The following is a 25,217-nucleotide window of genomic DNA, read 5'->3' on the forward strand; positions in this document are numbered from 1 at the left end:
GAGCACATCTTGATTTCAGCAAATAACCTGACAGTTTATCTTGACATTTTCTTACGGGTTAAATTGAAATGGAGTACCACTGTGCACATTTACAAAAATGATGTGTCATTATGCCATATATAACGTATGGCATATAAAAAGAGATTTATGTGTCATAAAACACTACATAAACACAACATACTTATAAATTATAAAGATTAGTCAATATCTACCTGGAAGACAGTTTCTAGTAGTATGCCACAGGGCTCTTTCACTGATCCTGTCCCATTCAATGTTTTCTTTCCAAATTAACATAAAGGCCTATAGGGAATACTCATCTAAAGTGACATAAAGTAGAAGAGATTCTCAAGAGGGATGAACGTAAGATCAAATTGCCTCAGCCAACTTAAATGAAATTTAATAGGACTAAATGTAAAGGCATCTATTTGACTTAAGAAAAAAAAAAAACCCACAAAAGTATAAGGGAGAATTCTGACTTTGGCAATAGTCCAAGTAAAAATGGTCAGCATGAAAATTAACAAGTCAGGAAACGACAGATGTTGGCGGGGATGCGGAGAAAGGGGAACCCTCCTACACTGTTGGTGGGAATGCAAGCTGGTGCAGCCACTCTGGAAAACAGTATGGAGGTTCCTCAAAAAGTTGAAAATAGAGCTACCATATGATCCAGCAATTGCACTATTGGGTATTTACCCCAAAGATACAAAAGTAGGGATCCGAAAGGGTACGTGCACCCCGATGTTTACAGCAGCAATGTCCACAATAGCCAAACTGTGGAAAGAGCCAAGATGTCCATCGACAGATGAATGGATAAAGAAGAGGTGGTATATATATACAATGGAATATTATGCAGCCATCAAAAGGAATGAGATCTTGCCATTTGCAACGACGTGGATGGAACTGGAGGGTGTTATGTTGAGCAAAATAAGTCAAACAGAGAAAGACATGTATCATATGACCTCACTGATATGAGGAATTCTTAATCGCAGGAAACAAACTGAGGGTTGCTGGAGTGGGGGGTGGGGTGGGAGGGATGGGGTGACTGGGTGATAGACACTGGGGAGGGTATGTGCTCTGGTAAGCGCTGTGAATTGTGCAAGACTGTTGAATCTCAGATCTGTACCTCTGAAACAAATAATGCAGTATGTGTTGAGAAAAAAAAAAAAGAAGAAGAAGAAGGTAGCGGGAGGGGAAGAATGAAGCGGGGGAAATCGGAGGGGTAGACGAACCATGAGAGCCGATGGACTCTGAAAAACAAACAGGGTTCTAGAGGGGAGGGGGGTGGGAGGATGGGTTAGCCTGGTGGTGGGTACTGAGGAGGGCACGTTCTGCATGGAGCACTGGGTGTTATGCACAAACAATGAATCATGGAACACTACATCTAAAACTAATGATGTAATGTATGGGGATTAACATAAGAATAATAAAAAATGGTCAGCATGAGTATAACATCGATACTGAAATGCTAACACAACCTTATGTCACATTGATGAAATAATCGCCTATTTATTCATTCAGCAATTAGTTTTGCATCTACTGGAAGTCACAGTCCCACTCCCCTCAGCCCCGTCAGTGAGCAGACCACATTTTCACACCAACATTAATAAAACTGGAAAAACAGGAACAGAAGGGGCTCAAGAGGAAGACCAGAATGGTAAGTTACCCGGGAGGGCTTGTCTCAGGTGAGCAGAGGCTTAACATGGAAAGCAGAAGACCGAAGGGACAAGATAGTCATCTTTGAATGTATGACTAATAATGAGGAGGACAGTTAGCATTTATAATGGATCTACACTATTGGCCAGGCGCAGTATAAGGGACTCTCCATTATATCTTAATCCTACCAAGTTGTTATTTCTCATTTTACCAATGAGGAAAAGCAGTTCAAAAAAGATCATACAATGATTCTAAAATTCAACCAGCTGGTAAACGGCAATGGTGGGCGTCAGATCCATACCTGATTCCAAAGTTTTGTTTGTCTCTAGAATTAACGCAGAAGGAACATGTCCCATTTGGTCCCACATGACAAAACCAGAACCAAAGAGCAAAGTGACAATGAACCGAATTTCAGAGAAGTCTCATCACATCTGGAGACATCCAAGAGTGGGATGGAAAAGGGACAGTGACATGCTCCTCACTGACCATATCCAAGTTCAATGTCCTGCTGCATCTAGGTTGCTGTTGAGACATTCATGACTTGGGTGACAAGTCAAAGAATATCATCTCTGAGGTCCTTTACAGCTCTTACACTTATTGATATGTATCATATATTATTAAGAGCAATTTTTTTAAAAAAGTAAAGAAATACTTCCAAAGAGCTGGATGCTGCCCATGTTAAAAAGCCAGGCCCGGGGCGCCTGGGTGGCTCAGTCGTTAAGCGTCTGCCTTCGGCTCAGGTCACGATCCCAGAGTCCTGGGATCGAGCCCCGCATCGGGCTCCCTGCTCGGCGGGAAGCCTGCTTCTCCCTCTCCCACTCCCCCTGCTTGAGTTCCCTCTCTCGCTGTGTCTCTCTCTGTCAAATAAATAAATGAATGAATGAATGAATGAATGAATAAATAAATAAATAAATAAGCCAGGCCCATCATTTTCCTGGAGTAGAGCATGGCCACCGTTTCATGGCATCGAAGGGCTTCTTAGCATGCTGACAGAATTTGGAAACAAAACTCATTGTGCGCAAGTTGCTAAAGCCTCATCCATGAAAGTGGAGCAAAGGAAAACAGTCCATTAACGTTCTGTGCGCTGGCCTGGGGAATGCCAATGTAGAACCACTTAACTTTGCCACGAAGAAAGAGTCCCTAGGATATAAAACCAAAATAAAACACAGTGCTGTGCAGTAATTTACCATCTTATGCTAGACTTCCAGAATTTTGTCTGCTCAGCATCCACACAGCCCTTCTGCAGGGGGAATCCCAAGATTGGCAGGGCTTTCGCACCTGTTCCCTAGATCGGAACCAGGGCCAATCAGATGCACCTGCCACAGTCTGTGAATCTTAAGGGAGTGACACTTCCCCAGGGATGGTGGGGTATTATTCACGGCAGGGGCGTCAGCCCCGTAAGCTGTGTGTCCACCGACAGCCATGTGTGGTGGCATTCTAAGAGCACTGTCCCCGTGGCATGATCTTGGCTGAGCTCTGGCTGCTGAGCGTGTCTTGGCGTCTGCTTTTTTTTTTTTAATTGAGCCAATGAAATACCTAGTATCTTTCCAATGAGACCTTCTTCTAAGTTATACATAACTTTTGTTTTTGTTGTGTTTTGCAAGCAAGAACTAGCACACTTCTAACAGCATTACATCACAGAATGAGTTGGGGTGAGTATCTGCTCTTGTCCCAACGTAGTAAAAAAGGCTACTGAACCTAAAAACTGCTCCTAATACAAACTCAGGATGTTTGGTTTTCTAAAAAGCTGGCATCCTAGGGGTGCCTGGGTGGCTCAGTTGGTTGGGCATCGTCTCTTGATTTCGGCTCAGGTCATGATCTCAGGGTCGCGGGATCGAGCCTCGCATCAGGCTCCGAGCTAAGTGGGGAGTCGGCTTTTTCCTCTCCTTCTGCACCCCTCCCCCCACTCTCACGCTCTCTTCTCTCTAAAGTATATAAATAAATAAAATCTCAAAAAAAAAAAAGCTGGCATCCCAGCGATAGAGATAATCTCAACTTAAAAAAATCTGCTACATCTATTAAACTAGAAGGAATAACAATTATACTTCTATTAATCAACTGTGTGATAAATTATGACTCACAGACTGGTTCATTCATTCAGCACGTATTATTGAAAGCCTCCTCCGTGCCAGGAAGAGAAAAAAAAGAATGACTCCTAATTAACCCTTTTGTTTTTTTGGTATCCATGTAACTAGAAGCAGGGAAGGCTAAAGATAGGACATTTGTAATGTTATAGGCACAGAAAAAATAAATACGTGCAAAACCTTTTTAAAAGTCATGTCGTTTGGGACGCCTGGGTGGCTCAGTCGGTTAAGCGTCTGCCTTCGGCTCAGGTCGTGATCCCAGGGTCCTGGGATCGAGTCCTGCATTGGGCTCCCTGCTCCGCAGGGAGCCTGCTTCTCCCTCTGCCTCTGTCTCTCTCTCTGTCTCTCATGAATAAATAAATAAAATCTTTAAAAAAAAAAAAAAAGTCATGTCGTTTATTTGATATTGCATAATACTTTACTTCATACAGACTTTACCCACTCGTTTAATTACACAGCACACTACGCAAGCACAGAGGGGAGTCATTGGTCACTTCTCAGCAATTCTCTTTACACTTTTTACCTCCACGAAGGATTCTCATAAGGAACTCAACTGTAACAGCAGGAACTGCCGTACCAACCAATTTTTGAGTAAAAACCTGGCTATCTGGAAAACCTTAGAAATGAAGTGTTCTAAAGATCCAAGTTTTCAGGGTAGTACTAAGCACCAAAGGTTATTGCAGTGATTATTTTAACAACTCTGGGGAAATTTTTCTACATTATATTGTATATTTTCCTTCTGGCAGAAAAGAAAAAAATAGTAGGCAGCTAAATGGTTGCATCACTTGAACTATTGCCATTTCTCTCCTAGAAATGTTTCTATCTTGATTCCCTAGGTAGAAAAGTAAGTGGGTCTTAGTGAGGAGGCTATTTTTAGCACCTGACTTCTTTTTTGAGAAATGCGTTCCTTTCTTGATGTGAATGATTACCAAGACTAGCTTTCAACTACAGTTTTAGATCAAAAATGAGCACATCACAGGAAAAAGTTAGAGGAATTTCAAATTCTTAAGATGGGAACTCAGCAAATTTGGTACCAAGTTCTAGGGAAGGGCCTGTGTGCTAACTTCCTGCCAAATATATTTGCTGCAGCGATTCTCCAAGAACCATAAAAAGTACAAGCTATAAAACTGCAAATCAGTTCTCAAATGATGAAAGGTTCAGTTTTAAAGGAGGTCTTATTCCGGAAAGCACACACACAAAAACACAGAGATGGGTGTGTGTATACATGCAGACGGAAGTCAGTGGACCCAATTTTCGTGTTTGCTTAAAGCCCAAACCTATGAAAATACCCGGCAAAGTACTGAATCTAGTTTTGAACTATTCAGGGCCCAGATATAGGAAGAACAACAGCCACAATAACGTCTGCTTCCAAAATAAATCTGGTTTTGGTTGTTTGGGAGATAAATAACCACCAGCCCAAGTCTGACAAAGGTGACAACGTTCGAAAAGCTACAATAAGGGGGATAGTCCCAGGGCTGGAGTGCTTGAATAATGTTATATAAAAGAATGACGTGTCTGAATCTCTGAGACCTTTTACTTGAGCTCACCCACATATAGGGCTCCAACCTCAAAGAAAGAACTTGGCTTTAACAACCACACAATTCAAGCCCAGTGTACAGAACTGGGCTAGTTCAATGGTGTTTGAAAGAAGAGTGGTTTTTAGGATGGAAAAATAAGAACTCTTTGACCTGTCAGGGAAGTTATCTTCCTCTTTTTCCAACCAGGTGTCAAACAATGTCAGGCAGAGTTCAGAATGATTTGCATCCACAAGCAGAAGGCAGCACATAGAGCTTTCACTCAGTGCCTCAGTCTGATTCTTGTCAATTCAATTCAGCACACATACACAACACATCGAGTGTTTGGCGCGGTGCTGGGCCCCAGAAATCTAACAGTGCCTTAGAGTTTATGATGAGTACTAACCAGACCTCATTTTCCAGGGGGAAAAAAAAAAAAAAGTTTCTTCTGGGCAAACCTCTCCTCAAGTGACTTATAGCAGACAAGGTCATATTAAAAACAGGTGTATGCCAGGCCTGGCTGCATAGACAGGCACTGAGGGTTGCCCAGGAAGACAGCACCCTTTACTGAGTATTTGCCATGTGCCAGACACTCTACAAGGCACTTCATAAGCAATAACTCATGTAACCTCACAACAAGTGTATACGACAGGTATGGAGATCCTCCTTTAGGAAATGAGGAGACATTCAGGAAAATGAGGAGACACTGTGACATTCAGCTATGCAGGGCTCCAAAGCCTCTGCATTTTCTTTTTTTTACCCAAGAGCTAGATTTTTATTTATTTTTAAAAATTATTATTTTTAATTTTTTTAACATTTTAAAATTTAAGTTCAAGTAATTAACATATAGTGTATTATTAGTTTCAGAAGTCGAGCGCTGGGGATTATATAAGACTGATGAATCACTGAGCCTATGCATTTTCTACTGTTGGACACAGCCTACCCTGAGAACAGATGTTTCAGTCCAATTAAATGAGATTCACTCATTCATCAGTACTTAAGAGCCATCTATGGTGAGCTCCACCCTGTGCTACATTCTGGGGGAATGCAGTGGTGATCAACAAAGCACAGTCCCAGCCCTTCTGGAACTTGTGGTTCAGTCCTGAGGACAGACTGGGAACCCAGGTTGTAAGAAGGGAAGTTGAGAGCACGTGTTGGAAGCACACTGGGGGCGCTGGTGAGTCCTCAGGCATTAGTGACTTTGGCTGAGGTCTAAAGGAGGCACTGGAATTACACTGAATGTATTGGGCTACGTCGGGGGTAGGTGGTGGAACAGGGGAAAGGGCTCAGCATGGAGAAAAGTGTTGCAGCCAGAAGGAGGAGGAGAGAGAATGCAATCTGTACAGGACAACTGAAAAAGGCCCAGGACACCCGGAAAACAGAGAACAAAGAGCTGAGTGTACAAAATAAAGCTGCAGAGGTGAGTGGGACCCGGAGCCAGCAGGACCTTGCAGGCTGCTGCATTTGTCCTCTGTACAGTGGGAAGGTCCTGAGGGGTTTCAAGGGTAGGTGGAAGGGGACAATGGAAAACACAGGCCCCCATTTACATTTCAACACAATAAATCCAGGTGCCAAGTGGCCAGCTGGGGACGGATTTGATCACTATTTCCTAAGACAAAAATAATCCTACACAATGTTAGAAAAAATAACAGTAGAGAAGGAGGGGGAAAAAAAAAACAACAACTCTACCCCTCATCCTCTCACCTAGAGATAACCACCAGAACTATTTTCCTGCATTTCCTTCTGGTCTACTTTAATGGATTTTTTTAATGGGATTATTTTGAGGGGGAGACTGGTATCCTTCCTCTTCAATTCTATTCGATGAACATCTCAAAAGCATGATTTTTAATGGCTGCATAATATTCCAGCATAATAGCCTTGTGGTTGGCTCCTCCTGATCTGCACAGACGTGTATACGAATCTTTTGTCAGCATCTGCGATGTTTCCTAGTGGTGGATTTTTAGAGAAAAGATTACTGAGCCAATGTGTTCAACCATTTCAATGTTCTTTACCCACACCTGCCAAAAGCGTTTCTACAAAGGGGATGCTCAGTGAATTGTCTTTTTGTTCTCAGGTCGCTGTTGGCCTTTCTTTATCTCACTTACATAGATGTACCTCTTGTGTGAGCTGTTGCACACTTACATACGTGCGCCCATCCCCCCCAACCCGATCTGCATTGTGAATTAACATTCAAAAAAATCTGCCAGTTAAGAAAACAAAATCTGATACATTATTATTTCCAGGGTATACTGTTAGTTATTCTTTGGCGAATTAATTTTAATGCTCAACCTAAAGTAGAAGTCAGGTACCCACACTGGGACTTCTTAGTGCTGCTATGCCGTAGGGTTTGGTCCTAACAGGCTTGTCTTCACCTCACTGCAGATTTACTTTAATATATGAAATCAATTTCCATCACCCCATAACTTCCTGGATGTGGTCCTGAGCTCCTCCTTCCATATGACGACGAGCTCCCCGGCTGAGCCTGGACAGTCGCATCACTGGTCGATCAGTTTACAAACCCAGTGCTGGTAATAATCATCATCTGTGGGCCTCACCACCAAGCTTGGTTAGGAGGCGTGGTGCCCGGTGCTATGGCAGAGTGGATTAAACCGTTCCCTAGAACTCCAGAAACATCAACGGAAGATAGATCATCCTAGCTTACACAGATCTGGGGGACTACAGACAAGAAAACCAGACCGGCATGATGAAGCAGTTCGTAACACACCAATGTACACCCAGGAGAACATCATGCTCAGCGCAGGGACTCCTAGTGCCCCACTAACTGTTCAAAAACCATTTCTTGGGTGCTAGGCCTGCCTGGTTTATTAGGTTCTTCTGTCCTTTCAGTGGCTCCCATAACAGGGATATTTATAAATGTGGAAAGACCTGACTCAGGGAGTGACCTGAGCAAAGACTCTGAACTAGGGCAGTGACGGTGCTTTCTGTACATAGCTGATGGGGGAGGGAGGGGTGGTAGAGTCCCCCTCTGGACTGCAAATTCTAGAAACCAACAGGGCAAACATCTGCCCCTGTTCACCACGGTTTCCACAGTGCCTAGCATCTGCCTGGCACAGGATGGCCACTCGGTTAATATTTGCTGAAGAAGAGAACACAAACTTACATAAAGACATTTTAATAAGTAATAAAGAGGAGTGTCTGCATTTTGTTCAGCGTATAACCCCAGCACTCATCACGGGGCCACAAAATAAGTTCGGTAAATGTTTGCTGTGAATGGCTAAGTTTTCTCCCCACAGTTAGCTTTCCAGGATTAGGAGCTGAGTGAAGGAGACGCCACCCACTATCAGCCTCCCTGCCTCCGCCATCCACAGCTCACAGTCCCAAGTTCACGGTCCTGGGAACATCAGCCTTACCCTTCTGGACCCCCACGTTTTCCTGTACTCTCAATCATTAACAGCCAAATTTTCAAACCATAGCGTTGACGAGAGAAAACAAATTGCCCTCTGGTACAAGGTGTCATGCAAGGTCGAGACAGCACGTGGAAAGGAATTAAAGATACAGCATACACTGAAGGCATCTAGCCATGCCCAAATCTGCAGAGGTCGTGTTCTTATATGCAAAGTTCCTGGTTAGACACTCCACAGTGACCCGCTCATTGGAAGACGGATGGATGATTCCCCAGCCTGCCCCCACGGGGCCACAGTCCTCTCCTGTATCATTCAGAATTCCTCGGGGCTGTCCAAACCAGCACCCTCCCTCATTCAGAGGCTAGCTAACAAGTTACAAGTTGTTCATTTCCCCCCAAGTTCCTTCAAGGGGCTGGGCAGTGGTTATGATGTGCTTCTCTTTGGTGAACCACAGCTGGAATCTCTCCGTGTATTTTGCCAGATAAATTATTATGCTGGAAAAGGTGGTTAGTGGAAACAGGTCCATCAGCAAGTACTATATGTCAGACAGATTAGGAGTTACATAGGGGCTTTTGTGAGCTAAGTGGACATACGAACACCATTTGTTTACATTTATTTACTTATCGCGAAGGGAAAAACATGCCCCAGGTACTAATATCATCTGGGGACACACATTCTAAGATGCAGACTGACCCTACAATTTCACACCCCTACAGGGCCTGGAGTGAGCAGGTGTGCAGGATCCCGCAGAGATATGAAGGAGCAGAGTCCATCAGCTGGCCCCAAACCCTGCCCTTGACTCTTGGAGGTCTGCCTGCACGAGCCCCCATGTCTCATTTGTAAACCTCTCTTGGCCAGGGGGCCGGCGGGGGGGAAGTTAAAAAAAGGATCTGCGGGCGCCTGGGTAGCTCAGTTGGTTAAGCAACTGCCTTCGGCTCAGGTCATGATCCCAGGGTCCTGGGATCGAGTCCCACATCGGGCTCCCTGCTCGGCGGGAGGCCTGCTTCTCCCTCTCCCACTCCCCCTGCTTGTGTTCCTGCTCTCGCTGTCTCTGTCTCTGTCAAATAAATAAATAAAATCTTTAAAAAAAAAAAAAAGGATCTGCATTTTGCTGCTAGGAAGACCATCTCTCAACCCTGGACATGAAACTGCCTAGACACTTTCCACCCTCCTGCCTCAACCCTCCCCATTTCATTAAGAGCAAAACCAAAACACACAAAACACCTCTCCTTTCTGAGATCAGCCAACTTCTTCTTCCGTCGGCCTTGGGGCTGGGTCCCGCGCCATCATTCCTTCCCCTCGGCTCTCTGGGCTCCAGCTCTGCCCTCATCCCCGTGACACATCCGTGGGTCCCCGTTCTCTTCATGCTATCTCCCGTTTCTCTGGGGCAGCGCCAGCAGCTGCAACAGGTCACCCACAATCACAGCAGCGGGCCACGTTTCCTTTCCCCAACCTTCCCCAGCCACGGTGGTTTGCCACGCAGGCCATGGGGTGGCTATGCCAGAGAAGCCTCCCGAGGATGGCTTTCCTTCCCACGCCCAGGATTCGGATTGGTTGGTTTGTTTGCTTGCGGGTTTTTTCAGTTTATTTATTTGTTTGTGTTTTGAAGGGAATGAAGCACGCTCTCTTTATAAATATGCTCTGTTTTCCTCAAATGCCCTCCTTTTTCTACTAAAACATTCTTTCTGAAAGCCTGACAAGCCAGAGCATAAGAAAAGTGCTTTGAATATCAGCTTAACAGGACTCAGCCACGTATAGTCTCCTTTAAAGGCGTTCATAGCTCTCAATTATCTCTTCGTTACAAGCCAAATCAAAACTTAAACTAGCAGATAGCAACAAGACAATGTATATTTACATTTGAACACAGACAGTGCTAATGTTCTGGAACTGGAACTGCATAGTAAGGAAACCAAGCTCTAAAATTCCAACTCTCTGTCCTGTTCATTCTGCTGTCACTTCAAGAATGTTTCCATTTTCCACTGAAACAGTCCCAACACTGTTGATTCTCAGGCAAAAAGATCTTTATTAAAAAGATTTATATATATATATTTTTTTTTTGCCCTTTTGACTCTTGCTGAGCCAAACAAAAATTCTTTCTATGTCAACAAAGTAAACTTAAGACAAAGAATTGACAAAGGAAATAAGATCAAGATTTTTTGTACTTGAATCTTGATCAGGGACCTTCCTAAAAGCAATAGAAGCAGCATTATGATGTGGGCAACCTAAAGATCTTCCAACATTATGATTCTAAAATAAAAATCTTTAGACTTTTGTTGGTTAAAGATAGGCCACAGAGAACTGCAAGACTTGAAGCTTAAACTGAACACTATTGTTATTAGGTGTTCTTTATGTTCTTGCAAAGTATGGTAAAGAAATATTCTAACGAACTGGTAGAAAGAAGCTGCTGGTTTGCTTTAGTCAATATCAAGTTCATAGTTGCCTTTTATAGGAAATGTGCAGTTACTTCCTTGACGCACAGTGGGTTTAACTCCCCCACAGCCCTAGGAATAAATTCCTTAGAAAAGAAACTTCCCTTTGGGGGAGAGATTGGTCCCCTTTAAACATATACAACAGAAACCATTACCCAATCACCCAGCACCAATCACTCTGAGGGCTTGGTTACAAAGACTCACACTCCCAAGCATACCGAAGCCCAGACACGGGCACAGATCTGACTGCGGAAAGCCGTCTTCTCTACTCTGACACCTTTGATGGTTGAGTCATAAGATTCCCCAGGGAAGAGGCTCATGAAATTACCAAATTACATAATCGTTCTTCTGAATTCACAAATGTTCTCTTGCGGTTTAAGATAAACGAGTGCTGATTCTCCAAATTAATAACCTTTTGTAACCAACACTCCAGAAAAATGAACTCTTCTGCTGGCTGCCCAGCCTCCAGATTTTGGTTGTTACATTCACAGCTTAATCTTTAATAGAGATGACTCCTACCTTCTACTTTTTAGGTGTTTGAAAGTCTGCATGCACATGATCACAGCATTATCACACCTTGGATGGTGGTGGGGATGGCACACTGTACCCTACTCAATTGGCTACCATTTTTACTGCCAATGTACCATACCAGGTAGGGGCTTTCTGTAAAATTGGACTGACTATCAGAACTGGTGAGAATCAAAGAATCTGGAAAGTGAGGACTTCCAAGGCAGTGTACGAGCTGGGTCCGAAGGCCAGGTTTCCTAACTCCAAGTCACATTCTTGTTCCACTGTAACACAGTTCTTTGCTGTAAAAGCCTGTTTAAAGTTGGTAAGAGTTCAGTTGAAATTCAAGAGAACATTGTGCGTTCTCTGAAGAGTCTTGATTTACAGGGGAACTCAAGTGGTTAAACAAGGCATGTCACTGATTATCTGAATGGAAACTTCATGACCAGAACTCCACCAGGAAGGGGAGGCGTACATCCATATTCCCTGCTTTCTTCCTCTCTATTTGCTGCAAGAATCCAGTTTCTCATGGGAACCTAAAGCTTGGAGTGTAGAGTTGCCACTGGCACCATGTTGATCTGTTACCATGGAGATCACCCTGGTAACATACAAACCTGCCACCAGTCCAGACACACAAGTATCTCATTCTGACTCCCAGAAGGATTGCTCTACACCCCACTCCCACCAGTTTAAAGTTTGTCTCTGCTAGGATTTAGCTCTAAAGGGTTTGGAGATTGACTTTTAAATGTCATTAAAACTATAAATGCTCGTTGACAAGGAAGGAGGTAAGGCAAGAAGCATCTCAAGATTTTAAAGCAACCAAGTTCGCATGTAGCAATTGCTCCCTACGTTTGAGTTATGGACTCGATTATATTATTTGACAAAGAACTGAAAGTAAAGTGTGAGGGGGGGACACCCTTGGAGCTACTACTTAACACTTATTGATCATCTGCAATGCACTGTTTACACACTATCCAGCTCATTGCTGTAAACTGTGAGATGTTAAAGCATTACTTGGTGTTAATCCCTACAAAGCCCTACTACATTTTCAGAAACCGGAGTTCCTATATGTGGCGGGTCGATGGCAATGCTGTCACAATCAGTCTCTAATGGGAGAGACAAATAGACTTGACGTTGGGCATCAGTTAAAGCACGTCAGTGTCGTTCTGCGTCTTGTGCAAATCCACTGGACCATCCAGGAGGTGCAACATAGCCATGACTTACTCCTTATTCACAGAAGTCAAAAAGGCTTGCTTTCTCTAGCGTCAAAGCTACCTTTGTAAGTGAAACCTCTGTATCTGTCTAGAAGAAAGTCTCTTTTACTTTCCCCTAGATCTTAGGATTGTGACAGGGCAGGTGGAAGGAGGAGGGACTCTGGTCTACCATTAGGTTGACAGTGGCTAGGTATGGCTCTCCCCATTAGGAATTCCCAGGAGTCATGGGAGGAGGGCTAGAACTACCATGTTTATGTTTAGAAGCCTCAGGCTTCGGGCTGGGCCAGGAGTTCTCTGGTTTCTTATAAGATGCGGGCAGAGGCAACCCCAGCTTCCAACAAGTACGAGGTGAACAGAGAAGGCAGAGCTTCCTTTCTCTGCACGCCCAGAGTTGAAGCTGGGCCACTGACTCAGTCACCTGGGGTCTCAATGGTACAGCACATGGGAAGACACTGTCAACCCCCAACATCCAAGGCCTGGGAGTCTGAGGGATCTCAAGGCTCAGTGGGCTTTGTTCTGTTTCCCCACACCTGCTTGCTTACATTTAGGGTATCATCAGCACCTCTGTCTAAGGAGCGGAGAATATTAAAAAAGAAGATCTAGCTCAAACTTACTAATTAGCAATTTCTCTTTTGAAAAATTTGAGTGGAAAGGTTATTGAATTTCATCTACCTGTCAGTCACCTTGCTCCCTTTGGCACCTCTTCAGCTCCTGCAACTCCTCTGCTAATATGATCTTCCTCCTCACGTATTCCCTCCCCACCCCTTACAATGCTGCCTGAGAGGGCCAGGTAAGAGAAATGGTCAGGGAATCATGGGCCTGGGGTGCCAGGAGAGTGCACGCCCGCTCTTCTTCCAACCCTCCCCCCACTTCTTCTCACTTCCAAACAAAATCAATAATAAGTCAATCTCTTCCACGTCACCCCTACTTCCTCACCAGAGGAGCGAAGGAGCATGTTAAAGTGTAGATTTGGGTGCACCTGGGTGGCTGAGTTGTTAAGCGTCTGCCTTCAGCTCAGGTCATGGTCCCAGGGTCCTGGGATCGAGCCCCGCATGGGAAGCCTGCTTCTCCCTCTCCCACTGCCCCTGCTTGTGCTCCCTCTCTCGCTGTCTCTGTCAAATAAATAAATAAAATCTTTTAAAAAATAAAAATAAAGTGTAGATTTGGTCATAACATTTCAATAATACTTTCCTTTTTTTCCACTTTAAGCCCAAATGGGGAATATATTGAGTCATGAGGAAAAAGAATTTTTTCAAAAGACCCCACTGGCTGCTGGAGGCCAAAGAACAACTGAAATCAGAGATTACATTTCTCTACAGGAGGAATGCCTCCATTTCTCCCCTTACTCTGAGCTCAAAACAACACCTATGTAGTGTTTTTGCTATATATGCCAAAGAATAACTTGGTCCTTTGAATCTTTTATTATTAAGTACTATCAAAATCCCATTTTTCTCAGGTTTTCTCCTGGATGTTATCTGTGTTTTAAATATAAGTGAATTTTAAAAATATTTTGGCTTTTATTGAGAAATAATTTTAAAAATCTATATTCCTGGGGCAGCTGGGTGGATCAGTTGGTTGAGCGTCCGACTCTTGGTTTTGGCTCAGGTTCTGGTCTCGTAGCTTGTGGGATCAAGCCCCATGATGGGCTCCACGCTGGGAGCGGGAGTCCGCTTGAATATTCTCTCTCTCTGCCCCTTTCCCCACTGGTGCGCTCCCTCCCTCCCTCTCTCTCTCCCTCAAATAAATAAATAAATCTATTTTTAAAAATCTATATTCTTTGGGGAAGAAAAATGAGATTAACAATGGGAACGAGGAGGAGAAATTCTGGAGCTACTTACACTGTAGTTAAGTAAGTGACCAACTATAAAACTTTGGACTTAAACAAGAGGACACACACTGTAAGCTTACTTGTACAGAGGAAAGTTAATAAAATCAAACAGAAATCAAGGAAAAAAACCCGTATTTTCTGTGGATATTTAAAACATATTCTTGTAAATTTCTGAGATATTTGTCTCTTGTAATTACTATTCTACTGGGCACAGTAGATTCTCAGTAAATACTGGTTTTGTTGAATGATTATCCAAGTTTCTGCTTGCTAAGACTGAGTCCCTACCTTACGCATCCTTGTATCCCCTAGCACTGAGCAGAATCTTCAATCGATGCTTGTTGAGTAGAACAAGATTTGAATTTTCTTCAGAACAACCCTGGGCAGTCACAAACAATATTTCCAAGGAATTTCACAAGGAAAAGGATACAACCTGGCACCAGTCACTTTCCTTACCTATCTGAAACATGACCAGCATGGCCTTTCCGTCCTAATTGATGAGGTGTGGCCAGAGCTGGTCAGTGACGTTCCAGGCCAACTTGGCCCTCGAATGAGCCAGGATGGGCTCTCTTCCAGAGGTGAAGGGCACGGTTATGTTTGCTCAGTTTATTGCCCACGTATATTATTTTCCGCAGGCTTTTCTGCCATTACAAGAGTCTGCCATTGCAAGACTACAAGGTTACTGCTCTTTCTTTTTAGAGGCCTGGGACAGGTTTGACATCACTTCTAAGCACCGAGGTCAATTTATTATTTTTTTTTTTAAGATTTTATTTATTTATCTGAGAGAGAGAATGAGAAAGAGCACGAGAGGGGGGAAGGTCAGAGGGAGAAGCAGACTCCCCGCCGAGCAGGGAGCCCGAAGCGGGACTCGATCCCGGGATTCCAGGATCATGACCTGAGCCGAAGGCAGTTGCTTAACCGACTGAGCCACCCAGGCGCCCACCGAGGTCAATTTAAAACAATTGACAACACAGCTGGGCTTCCAAGAAGGGGTGAAGAGCACAGGTTCTGAAGCAGATCGACCTGGGTTCAAATTCTGGCTCAACCACCAACCAGTTCTGTGGCCTTGAGCAAATTACTTAACATTTCAAAGCCCTAGTTTCTGTAAGGTGAATTTAGTATCACGGACCTCTCAGACTTGCTGGGGGGATAAAATTAATGAGACAATTTATTAGAGCACTAGGAACACACAACACACGCCCCCTTAAATGACAGCTGTTTACACAGTGCTTGGCTTGTCACCATTTTGCAACTGTGATTTTATACACAGTATCAATCGAATTTTTCTAATGCCTCAGTTTTCTCAAATCAAAGTGCTGAGAAAACATGCTTCAAGGCAACGTCACTAAGCGTCCTTTACTCACACCAACTGAAACTGGAGGAAGAATAATGGGGCAGTCCTTCAATTACAGATCAGCACATACTAAAACCTGATTGGCAGGACGAGTCAACATTGTGCCCTCTCTGCTAGAAGCCTATCTGGACAAGGCTATCCACGATGGCAATGGCTTCAATGAACAACCATTTGGAAACACGCTGAGCATCCCCTGGAGCAGCTGAGAGAAGGTAAATCAAAGGCAGGTTCTCTTGAGGAAACCGCCATATTCAACCCAGGATCCTAGTTATTTTTAAGTCAGCATTCACACTGAAACACCCAAAACCGAAATGTTATAGCTGACATAGCATGCACTCATTTTTTCCTGTTTTTATCACGTATACTAATAAAAAATATCTAGCTTTTTGATGCAAGTTTCTTCACCAGACAGGCTGTTATACAATGAATTGTTCTTCCTTGCTCTTCAGAATAAATCCTATGAACAACTGTCAAAGGCCGGGACCTCGTAAAATGGCTTCTACAAGGTCAGAATTGGACAGAACTTATTAAAGTCATAGCGTCTGATTTCCCCCAATTTTACAAAGAAGCAACTGAGGCTTATCGTGGCTAAATAGTTCACCCCAAGCCACAGAGCTACTGATTGACAGCCAGGACTGAACCCTGGCCTCCTGACCCCAAGTTCAAGATTCTTTCTGTGGCCACTCTAAACTTCATCCTTTGTGTATTTCTCCCCACAGAGCCCAAGCACACTGTACTCATAGAAAATCTGTAACAGATACTTGCAAAATTGACTGACAAATTCTACAATTTTGCTCTTTCAACCTAATATTGTATTTCAATCCCCAAAGACCTCAATCATGGCTAAATAATGAGTGCCATTTGGCAAAGGCTTTGGAGGAGCTTACAGAGTGTTTCTGAAATCATAATCTAATTTCCTCACAACGGTGTGGAAAGGGGTTTGCTGTACCCATTTCAGAGATAAGGAAACTGAGGCCAGAAGTTAAGTGATTTGTCCAAGGTTACACTGCCATTTATCTTTTGCTAGAGCTGGCACTTGAACTCGGAAATCTGGTTCTAAAACTGTGCGGTTTCCCTTCATTAGGCTAAGACTAATTAATTCTGACCCACAAATGATACTGCCATCATTCTTCCTCCCAGTCTGTGCCATTGAAAAAAGAAAGTTACTTCATAAGGCATCTTCATGTCAATTTAAAAAATGCAGGCTGACTGAACTGCAGAAAATGATATATGCAGGTATAAGTACGTCCTCTGCGCCAACGCGGACCCTTATTTCCTTCCCCAAAGCAAAGACCCAGCTCCCCAGACCAGAACAGCACTTACATGCACCGTGTACAAGATTTTAAAGGCCAGCCTGAGGAAATGGCTGCATTTTCTTTTTAACCCCACTGCTAAAGACATCCTCAATCATTGTTTGTGACAGAGGGGGAAGGAAAGAGGCCATTTCTGTGAGTCTCAGCAGCATGGGGCTGTGACACGACCTACGAGGCCTCCATGTAGGTCAGGGATGGGCGAAGCCACAAAGCAAGGCAGCAAGAGATGCTCCAGACCTCCTCTCTGGCTGCTCTCGGGAATGGTTAAAGATAGAGATGGTGGCAGCTAATGGCGGGGGTGGGAGGAAGGGAGAGGAAGAAGGCTGTGAAGGAAGGTGCGGGGGGACGGATATCATCCAGCATACAGAAACCTGTCAGGATGGGATTTATTTTTGTTCTGTGAGGGAGTATAATAGGGCTTTGCCTGTACTCTCAATAGCTGTTTTGAAGTGAACCCGGCTGGTATGTCTTTAATTTGTCATTTCATTATGAAACTGTTTCCCTTCCAAGAAGCCTTCAAGTCAGGAAGCTCTGTCTGCCCACACAGGAAATTCCTTTGCTTCAACTTCCCCAAAAAGGAAATTTCCCTCAGAAGTGAGCCCAGCATATGCCTTTGAGCAGAGCTGTTTCAAGAAACTTTGGCAGCTGAGTCCCGAAAACACCCCTGGCTTTCTGCTGCTGCTGGGATGTCGGGTAAACAGTTGGGCTCTCACCCCGGGGCGGGGACCCCACTGAAACTGGCCCTGGCGCACCCCTTCCTCCCTCTTCTTCATTCTCCTGTGCCCTTGCCCCCCACCCCCATCCTGTGTAACAGCCAGAGCTCTAACCCTCCAAGAGGGATTCAGTGCCTGCACTTTTCACCGAGAAATGGGCCCATCTGTAGACTCACCTCCATAGCACACACACGAACACGCTCACAAACAGGCACCCCACAGTCATCCAGAGGCGCTACAACACAAAAGCACCTTTCTGTTTTACAGTTAAAATTTTCTTAGTTTTAACAGACTCGGAAAATCAGGACAACTTGGTTTGGGTGCAGGGGTGCGGAGGGGTAGCGGAGCCAGGGACTCTGGTCTGTCTTACTCGAAACATTTTATTTTGATGTTTCCCACATCGTCCCAGTTTTTTCATAAATCGCATTTGCTATCATGAATGCTTACACAAAGAGGGCCCCCTCCCCAAACTGCATTTCTACAGCTGTTCTTACTAAACGAAGGCCCAAATTATTTTCCCTTGTGGGCCTACTATGTGCCAGGCACTACTCTAGGTACCTGGGAGAAAAACAGTAAATAAAACAGGCAAAAATCTCTTTCTTCATGGAGTTTAAATATTAAAAAAAAAAAAAATCAGACCTGGCCTTTGAGATGAAGCAGTATTATTATGGCATAATTTACTACCTTTGCCTGAGCAGTGGTTCTCTCACACATCTGACACCAAAATAGGAGGTTTACAACCACACTGGAGCAAAACACTCTTCTCACTCTCAGTCCCACACACTGACTTGAGACCTGTCACCGAAAGACTACAGTATTTCAAAGGAAGAGGGTGCAAGAAAATAAAAGAGCCCACTAGAGCTTCTAAAGCACGCATATTACCAAATTCCCTTGTATCAAGGGTGGTGGGTTTTTTTTTTTTTTTTTTCCCCTACACAAACTTCCCCCAGTGAGGATTTTAAGGAAAACATGGATGGGAAAAATATCTCAAACCATAGCCTTGTAAAACTAATCTCTCAGACATATTGTGAATGACTAAGTGGGTGCGCGCCTGGAGCAGCTGTGAAGTGAATAATAATATATAGTATTTTCTGAAGCTTCTTAGCAGAGAGGCATATTAGCAGGAAACTGCCAGACGCACAGTTAAGTTTTTAATTTTCCATTTCAAATCACTTCATTAAAAAAAAAAATGTGTGTGCATATAAAGGAAACAACACAGAGACCTAAAGCACAAAACGAGGGAGTGGCATTGGACTTCGAACTGTAGAGAAGGCAGTGGGACAAAGAGAGACACAGACAGATGAGGGACTGAGACAGCCCAGGATTTTCACCCTGCGATGCGGTTGCACTAGAATGGCGGAGAGAGAGAATCTGATCTTATTACGCTATTCCTGTGCCCGGACTCTGTAAGGGATATTGTTTACCAGGAAAGAGAGCAGATATTTAAGGGACTAGTGAGAATCATATAGCTCACTGAAATCTGAATATTAACCCTGAGGTTTTGGGGTTGTGGTAGATATCTTCCGTGGAGTGGATTTACAATTTTATTTCAGTGAGTTATTCTATTTTTTCGAAAATTTATGACGTTTTAACCACAGTTGAATCTCATAGGGGGACCCAACATTATTTTTCATGTTCTCAAAGGGAATGGTCTGGGGAATAGGTCTTTGGCTTATATTTGGGAGGGAAAGTGTGGAGTCTGAGGAAGCCGCTCTGCCAACCACCAGCTCTGTGACTCGGGCCAAGTTCCTTAACTTCTTTCAACCTGACTTTTCATCAGTGAAGTGGGGATAATAAAACTCGCCTGTAGGGCTGTCATGAGGATTAAATGATATAATACATGTGAAAAGTGCCTTCCATAAGGACTCAATCAGTGGTAGCTATTACTCCATACAGAGACCTACGAAGGATCTTCCTCCCAAATTCCACATGCCCACTCCTCAAATAAGCCACGCACCTCTGGCTAGCTCCTTTAAATTCTCTGCAAGTCAAGATTTTCCTGACCACTTCAACTTGAGACTTGGATTAACAGGTCCCTTATAATAGCAGCATGGTCTTGGCATTACAGTCTAACAGTCACTTCAGAGGCAAAGACATTTTGGTTAAGAATGGTTGAAAGGCTTAAGGATTCAGATGCGAAATTCTCTCCTCCTCTCAAGGCAATGAAGACAACTTGCATGTTCTGAAGTTGACCGTGTGCTGAAGGAGCTCCAACTTTGTTCAGTCAATATGACGCTGGCAATGTCTTGAGACTAACAGCCAGACATGGTAAATATCAGATTACTCATCTTGGTCTCAGAGGTCCAGGTTCACAATGTTTTGTCTAAATCAAGGGGCCTGGATTTTCCATCCAATTTTACATCAGTCTTCTCCATGGAGAAGGCCAGCCCCAAGCAAAATTACAGAGTTTTTCCCAACGCTACGCCCTCCCTTGACCTCCGTGCTGGCCGTGGTCCTTCTATTTCAAAAGATTCAAGAGATCTGATAAATTAATTTTCATGAAGATACCAGGGACTTAAGGAATTAATTATCACTCTCCAAGGTACTAGCTGTTATCCTACCAACTTACTGTTGAAAAGTAGAGGTTGGTAGAAATAATGCCCAATCCAAGAGGAATGTATCTTAACAGTGGAACTTCAGACATCATGGTGGTTCATGATGGGAGATATTTAAATTCAGGGCCCTCTTAAATCACTGCAACTGGGTGACCACATACCCTGCCAAAGCATAACACTGGCCCAGTTCACAGCTACAAACCCTCTGTCCTAGATCCATAGTAGGGTCATTGGGACAGTGAAAGTTTAGAAGCCAGCCACTCTCTGAATCTCAATACTCCTTTAGCAAGCAAAAAAGTACGAGACAGGAGGAGACTGCTACACAGCTAGATATACAATGCCATGCTACGGAACCCAGTCGTATTTCTTCAAGTTCTTTCCCTGGATCACTCTGAGTAATAGGAATCACCACAGGAGCTCTGTGAAGCAGGTATCTGGAGTAGTAGCTATGAAACAGTATGAACCAAACACGCACACACACACACACACACTCATTTGAATTCATCTGAAGTAAAATTTTTCTTTGCCTAAGAATCGAAAGAAAAAATTTTTTTCCTTTTACAAGGTCCAAACAAATTTTACATCTGTTTAGATTTCTGTGGGCCTCTGAAGTTCCTCTCAGCATGATCAGAGAACTAAAGTGTAGTTTAAAAGGACATTTATAACTCATGGTTCTCCAGTGAGGAATACCTCTCTCTGGGAATTTCTGCTTTTGTGTTTCTAAAAGACCTTTAAAAATAAAATCCCAAATATCTGGGTGAATATTTAATTCATGGCCAAATTTTAAAGGCAGCCAGAGCGCCACACAAAATGCCTGACACAGAGCTGTAAATAGGGGAACGAGAACTATCTGTCTAGGGCGGGGATTTCGTGAGGCGGCTTCACCACCACCCCGCGTAAGAAGTGAAAAGAGTAAGTGTGGGAGTCAGAACTATGAGAACGCCGGTGTGGAAGAAATCAGAATGAAAAAGAAAAGAAAGCGTTTTTCTCCCCCACTCTGTTCACTTGTAGTAGGAAAATCTGCCCAAGACAGAGGAACCTTCCAACCCATCAGAATAACAGGTCTGTGAGCTGGCACTGCCTTTGCACTTGCACTTGCACTTACTTCCTCAAGTAAGGCATAGGAGGAGGAAGAAGAAAGAGTAATTTTATTTCAAGACGGTTGGCACCAAGTCATCTGCTCACATTTATTTCTCGACAATGAGTTCCTGATGTTGGTGACCCAAGAGCTCCTTAAGGAGGCAAAATAAAACCACTCATCAGCTTTGCTCACGAGTCACCACTGCTTTGGGCAATTCTTTTCTCCCGGATCCTATACCCCTTTTTCATAGCCCGGGGCAGTAAGTAGATGATCTGAGTAACTAGTTCAGGGCCCCTATTTAGAAATAGTTTCTTGGGTGTGAGTTTCTATGCCCATGGGATGGTGTAAGTGTCACTGATTCTCTTTGCTGGCTGGGGCGGATGGAAATGTACTTTAAAGCTCAGCATCAAAGCCTTCACTTTAGAAGCTGAAAGCCTTCATTCCCTTGCCAACTGTGCTTTTTTCCCCCCCTATAATTAATTAATGCAGTATTAATTGTGCATGTGCTATGAGGCTGGCCGAAGGGGGAGGATAGCATGGCCCTATCCATGCAGATCAGCTGGCTTTGTCAAGCCGGAAACCCAGTGGGCATCTACAGAGGGAGCAAAATGCAGATTGCCATTTTTACAGATTACAGGAAAGGCAAACGTGCCTCAAGTTGCAGAGGGGATTCCCACAAATGGTGCAGTTGGGGTCAAGTAGGTAGTTACCAGAAGCCACACCTGTGCGTAATGCACTGGGCAAAGAGCCAACTCACAGACAGTTCTCAGTTCTACAAGAAATAGGGAGCAGGCCTTAGATCAGAGAGAAGGTTCTTGGGACCCCGTGTAAGGGGCGAGTGGCCGCGACAGCCATCAGAAAACCTGCAAGGCCAAGGAACTGCCTCCGTACCCGATCCTGACCATGGGCAATGTAGGCAAGTGTCCACCAGTATCAGATGTCGAGAATTTCCATATTTCCTTGCAAGAGGGCATCCTCACAAGACAATCACAGCTCAAGTAGAGGACAGTTTCCTGTGTCACTGAAACACCACCATCTGAACTAAAATTTGATGTTGAGCGCTAGAAGTCAAGTGAACGATCATGATACTTAGCGTTTATAGACAATGCGCCACTGCTAACACCCCTTGCACTTCTCTTCTGTAATTAGAGAAGAAATAAAATGTTTGAGCCTGTGAAGGACCAGGGGAATCATATACTCAGGCTACTTTGCTTTACATATGAAGAAACTACAACCCTGGGAGAAAGAACAGATTGTTTGGGATGACCCCCCCCTAATGAGCACACTGGGCCAATGCTCAGAGGACCGACCCCAGACAAGTGCACTCCCCGCTCTATTACCCTGTGGTAGAATTTCCTGGAACATATGCCATGTAGGTAAACTGAGGCACCGAGATGTCAAACAATTTTTCTGAAGCATGTCAGACTAACAGAAAGTATTAGGAAGTGAAAAGCTTTATTTTGTGAACTCGTTAATATAATCTCCGTTTGAGCACATCATCTTTCTAGCTGTTTTACAGTCGTCTGGGGGGTGGATCATCTCTTTTTCACTTACCTTTGTTTCTAACATTCCAAAATTTATAGAGGTATCTGAAAATATACTACAAATAACAGTCTGCATAGAGGACTGAATTTGAAAATTTTTCTTCCACTACTTCACAACGTAATTCAGTTTATGTCCCTCACTTCATCCCTTTGGCCCTCGTTGTCTGTAGTTTATAAAAATTTCCCTTAACTTAAAAAAAAAAAAAATCAAGCTGTTAGCTTGGATTTTCTCCTTCTAACCAACAGCTTCTAACCATGATTTCTATCGGTTCCTAATGAAGAAGCAACAAAGTGAAGTGACAAAAAGCCTGAGGGTTTGGGCTTTGATCTAGATTCAAATCATGACTCCTTCACCTTCTCTCTGTGTGACCTCTGGCAAGTGATTTACCACTCTGAGCCTCGGATACAGATACAGATATAATATCTACCTTGCAGCGTTAGAGATTACTCAGAATAATATTTGGAAAGGTCCTGGCAAATAGAAAGTGCTCAATAAACAGCACTGACAATGATTCCTTATTCCACACATTACTGTCACAGAAATTTCTTTAGAGTGGCATCTTATACACAGTCGGCCTCAGAATAGCTCCTAAGGAGAAGCACAGTTCTAGCAAACTTGCAAGTGGGGTATGACAACAACAAAAAAGAAACTCATTGGCAAAGATAAGCTCCTCCTAGAAAACAAATGGGTAATTAAATCTTAATATTGTGACTTCTAAGGTGGAGCTAATACATAGATTGCCCGCTACACCTGTAAATTTTCTTAAGATATTACTATTCCATGACCTTCAAGACTCACCCGGGTGCCTTTTTTTTTTCCTGATTGTTACAAACCTTCACCCTCCTCAGTGAACCGCTTTAGCTAATGCTCCCACCCCAGAGAATCCAGCCCTGTTGAATTGCTGAAATCAAGTGTTCCCTGCACAGCCCCGCCTGGGTTAGACTTCTGCTTTGCTTCCAGGCATCTAATCTGCATCCACCACACATCTACAGCTCTTTATCCAGTACCTAGATCTGCAATCTGCATTTCTATTACTGAAATCTTGGAGCTCCATTTGAGGCTATTTCTACCCATCATCTAGAGGAAACAGAAATAGAGTCTAATTTCAAAGGAATGGAGTTTAATCCACCTACCCAAGATGGAAGCAGGAACTATCAGGGCGGGGTAACTAATTATTCTTGGGAATTTACAGGCAGCACGTGGCCAGAGCCAGGGACAGTTTCTATCTCTCAAATCCTACTCTACCTTGCTTCAGAAGGGACCAGAAGGAAGAAGCCCCAAAACACACATGGATGGTTCAGGCAACTGACCCAGAATCCTCCTATAGCAACAGCGAAATCAGTAACACCCAAAGGTCCGTGGCAACTTTTACCTCCAGAAAAACATGAAGATGAGGTGGTCAAAGTCATTCCTGTCAGAAATTCCAAGAGTCTGAGCTACTGATAAGATTTCACTTAGGCATGAAGCAAAATGGGAGAAAATATCTGTTATTTGAGAATGGAAACTTTATCCTATTTGTATAGACTCAGCCCAGTCAATGCTTTGTGATAACGAAGAGGACTTGAGGAGTAACCTAGGAAAGCCATTTCAAGCCAGCATCACACTGAATCTTCATCATGCCTGTCTGCAAGGATTGTGTAGCTATATATGAAATCGGCCATGGAACTTATGGACAGGGGCCCTAATATGCCAAGAGAAAGACCACAGAGGTCCTGACGGTTGGGAAGTCCGAGGGGAGACAGTTGAGAGGAGACAGAAGAAATGGGAACATCATTTATTTCCTGTTGTTCTAGTCTCTACTCAGAGAACTGACTGGTTCTCATGGGCTCTTACTTTTAAATGGCTGTCTGGCTTAGTCCATCATCATCTCTCAATATTAGGTCTAGAATAGCGCAGGGCGTCTCTGGGCTCACCTCAATAACCCACAGCACCAGGTAGGGACCATCAATTGCCAAATGCTTCCAAACGTCAACTTCAGAATTCCAAGGACGCGGAGAGCCCTCCCTTCCCCATCCCCCCAGGATCAAGGCGCTTTGTCAGAGCTTCTGCTGGAGGAACTGCCTTAAAT

General features: G+C 43.8%; 1 protein-coding gene across 1 annotated transcript in view; it reads right to left on the minus strand.

The window, feature by feature from the left end:
* The window catches only part of ETV6 (ETS variant transcription factor 6), a 235,021-nt gene that overhangs the window by 110,472 nt on the left and 99,332 nt on the right, over positions 1 to 25,217 (minus strand). The gene's annotated exons all lie outside the window — the stretch shown is intronic.

The sequence above is a fragment of the Neomonachus schauinslandi genome, chromosome 5 (genome assembly GCF_002201575.2).
Source record: "Neomonachus schauinslandi chromosome 5, ASM220157v2, whole genome shotgun sequence".
Taxonomy (NCBI): domain Eukaryota; kingdom Metazoa; phylum Chordata; class Mammalia; order Carnivora; family Phocidae; genus Neomonachus; species Neomonachus schauinslandi.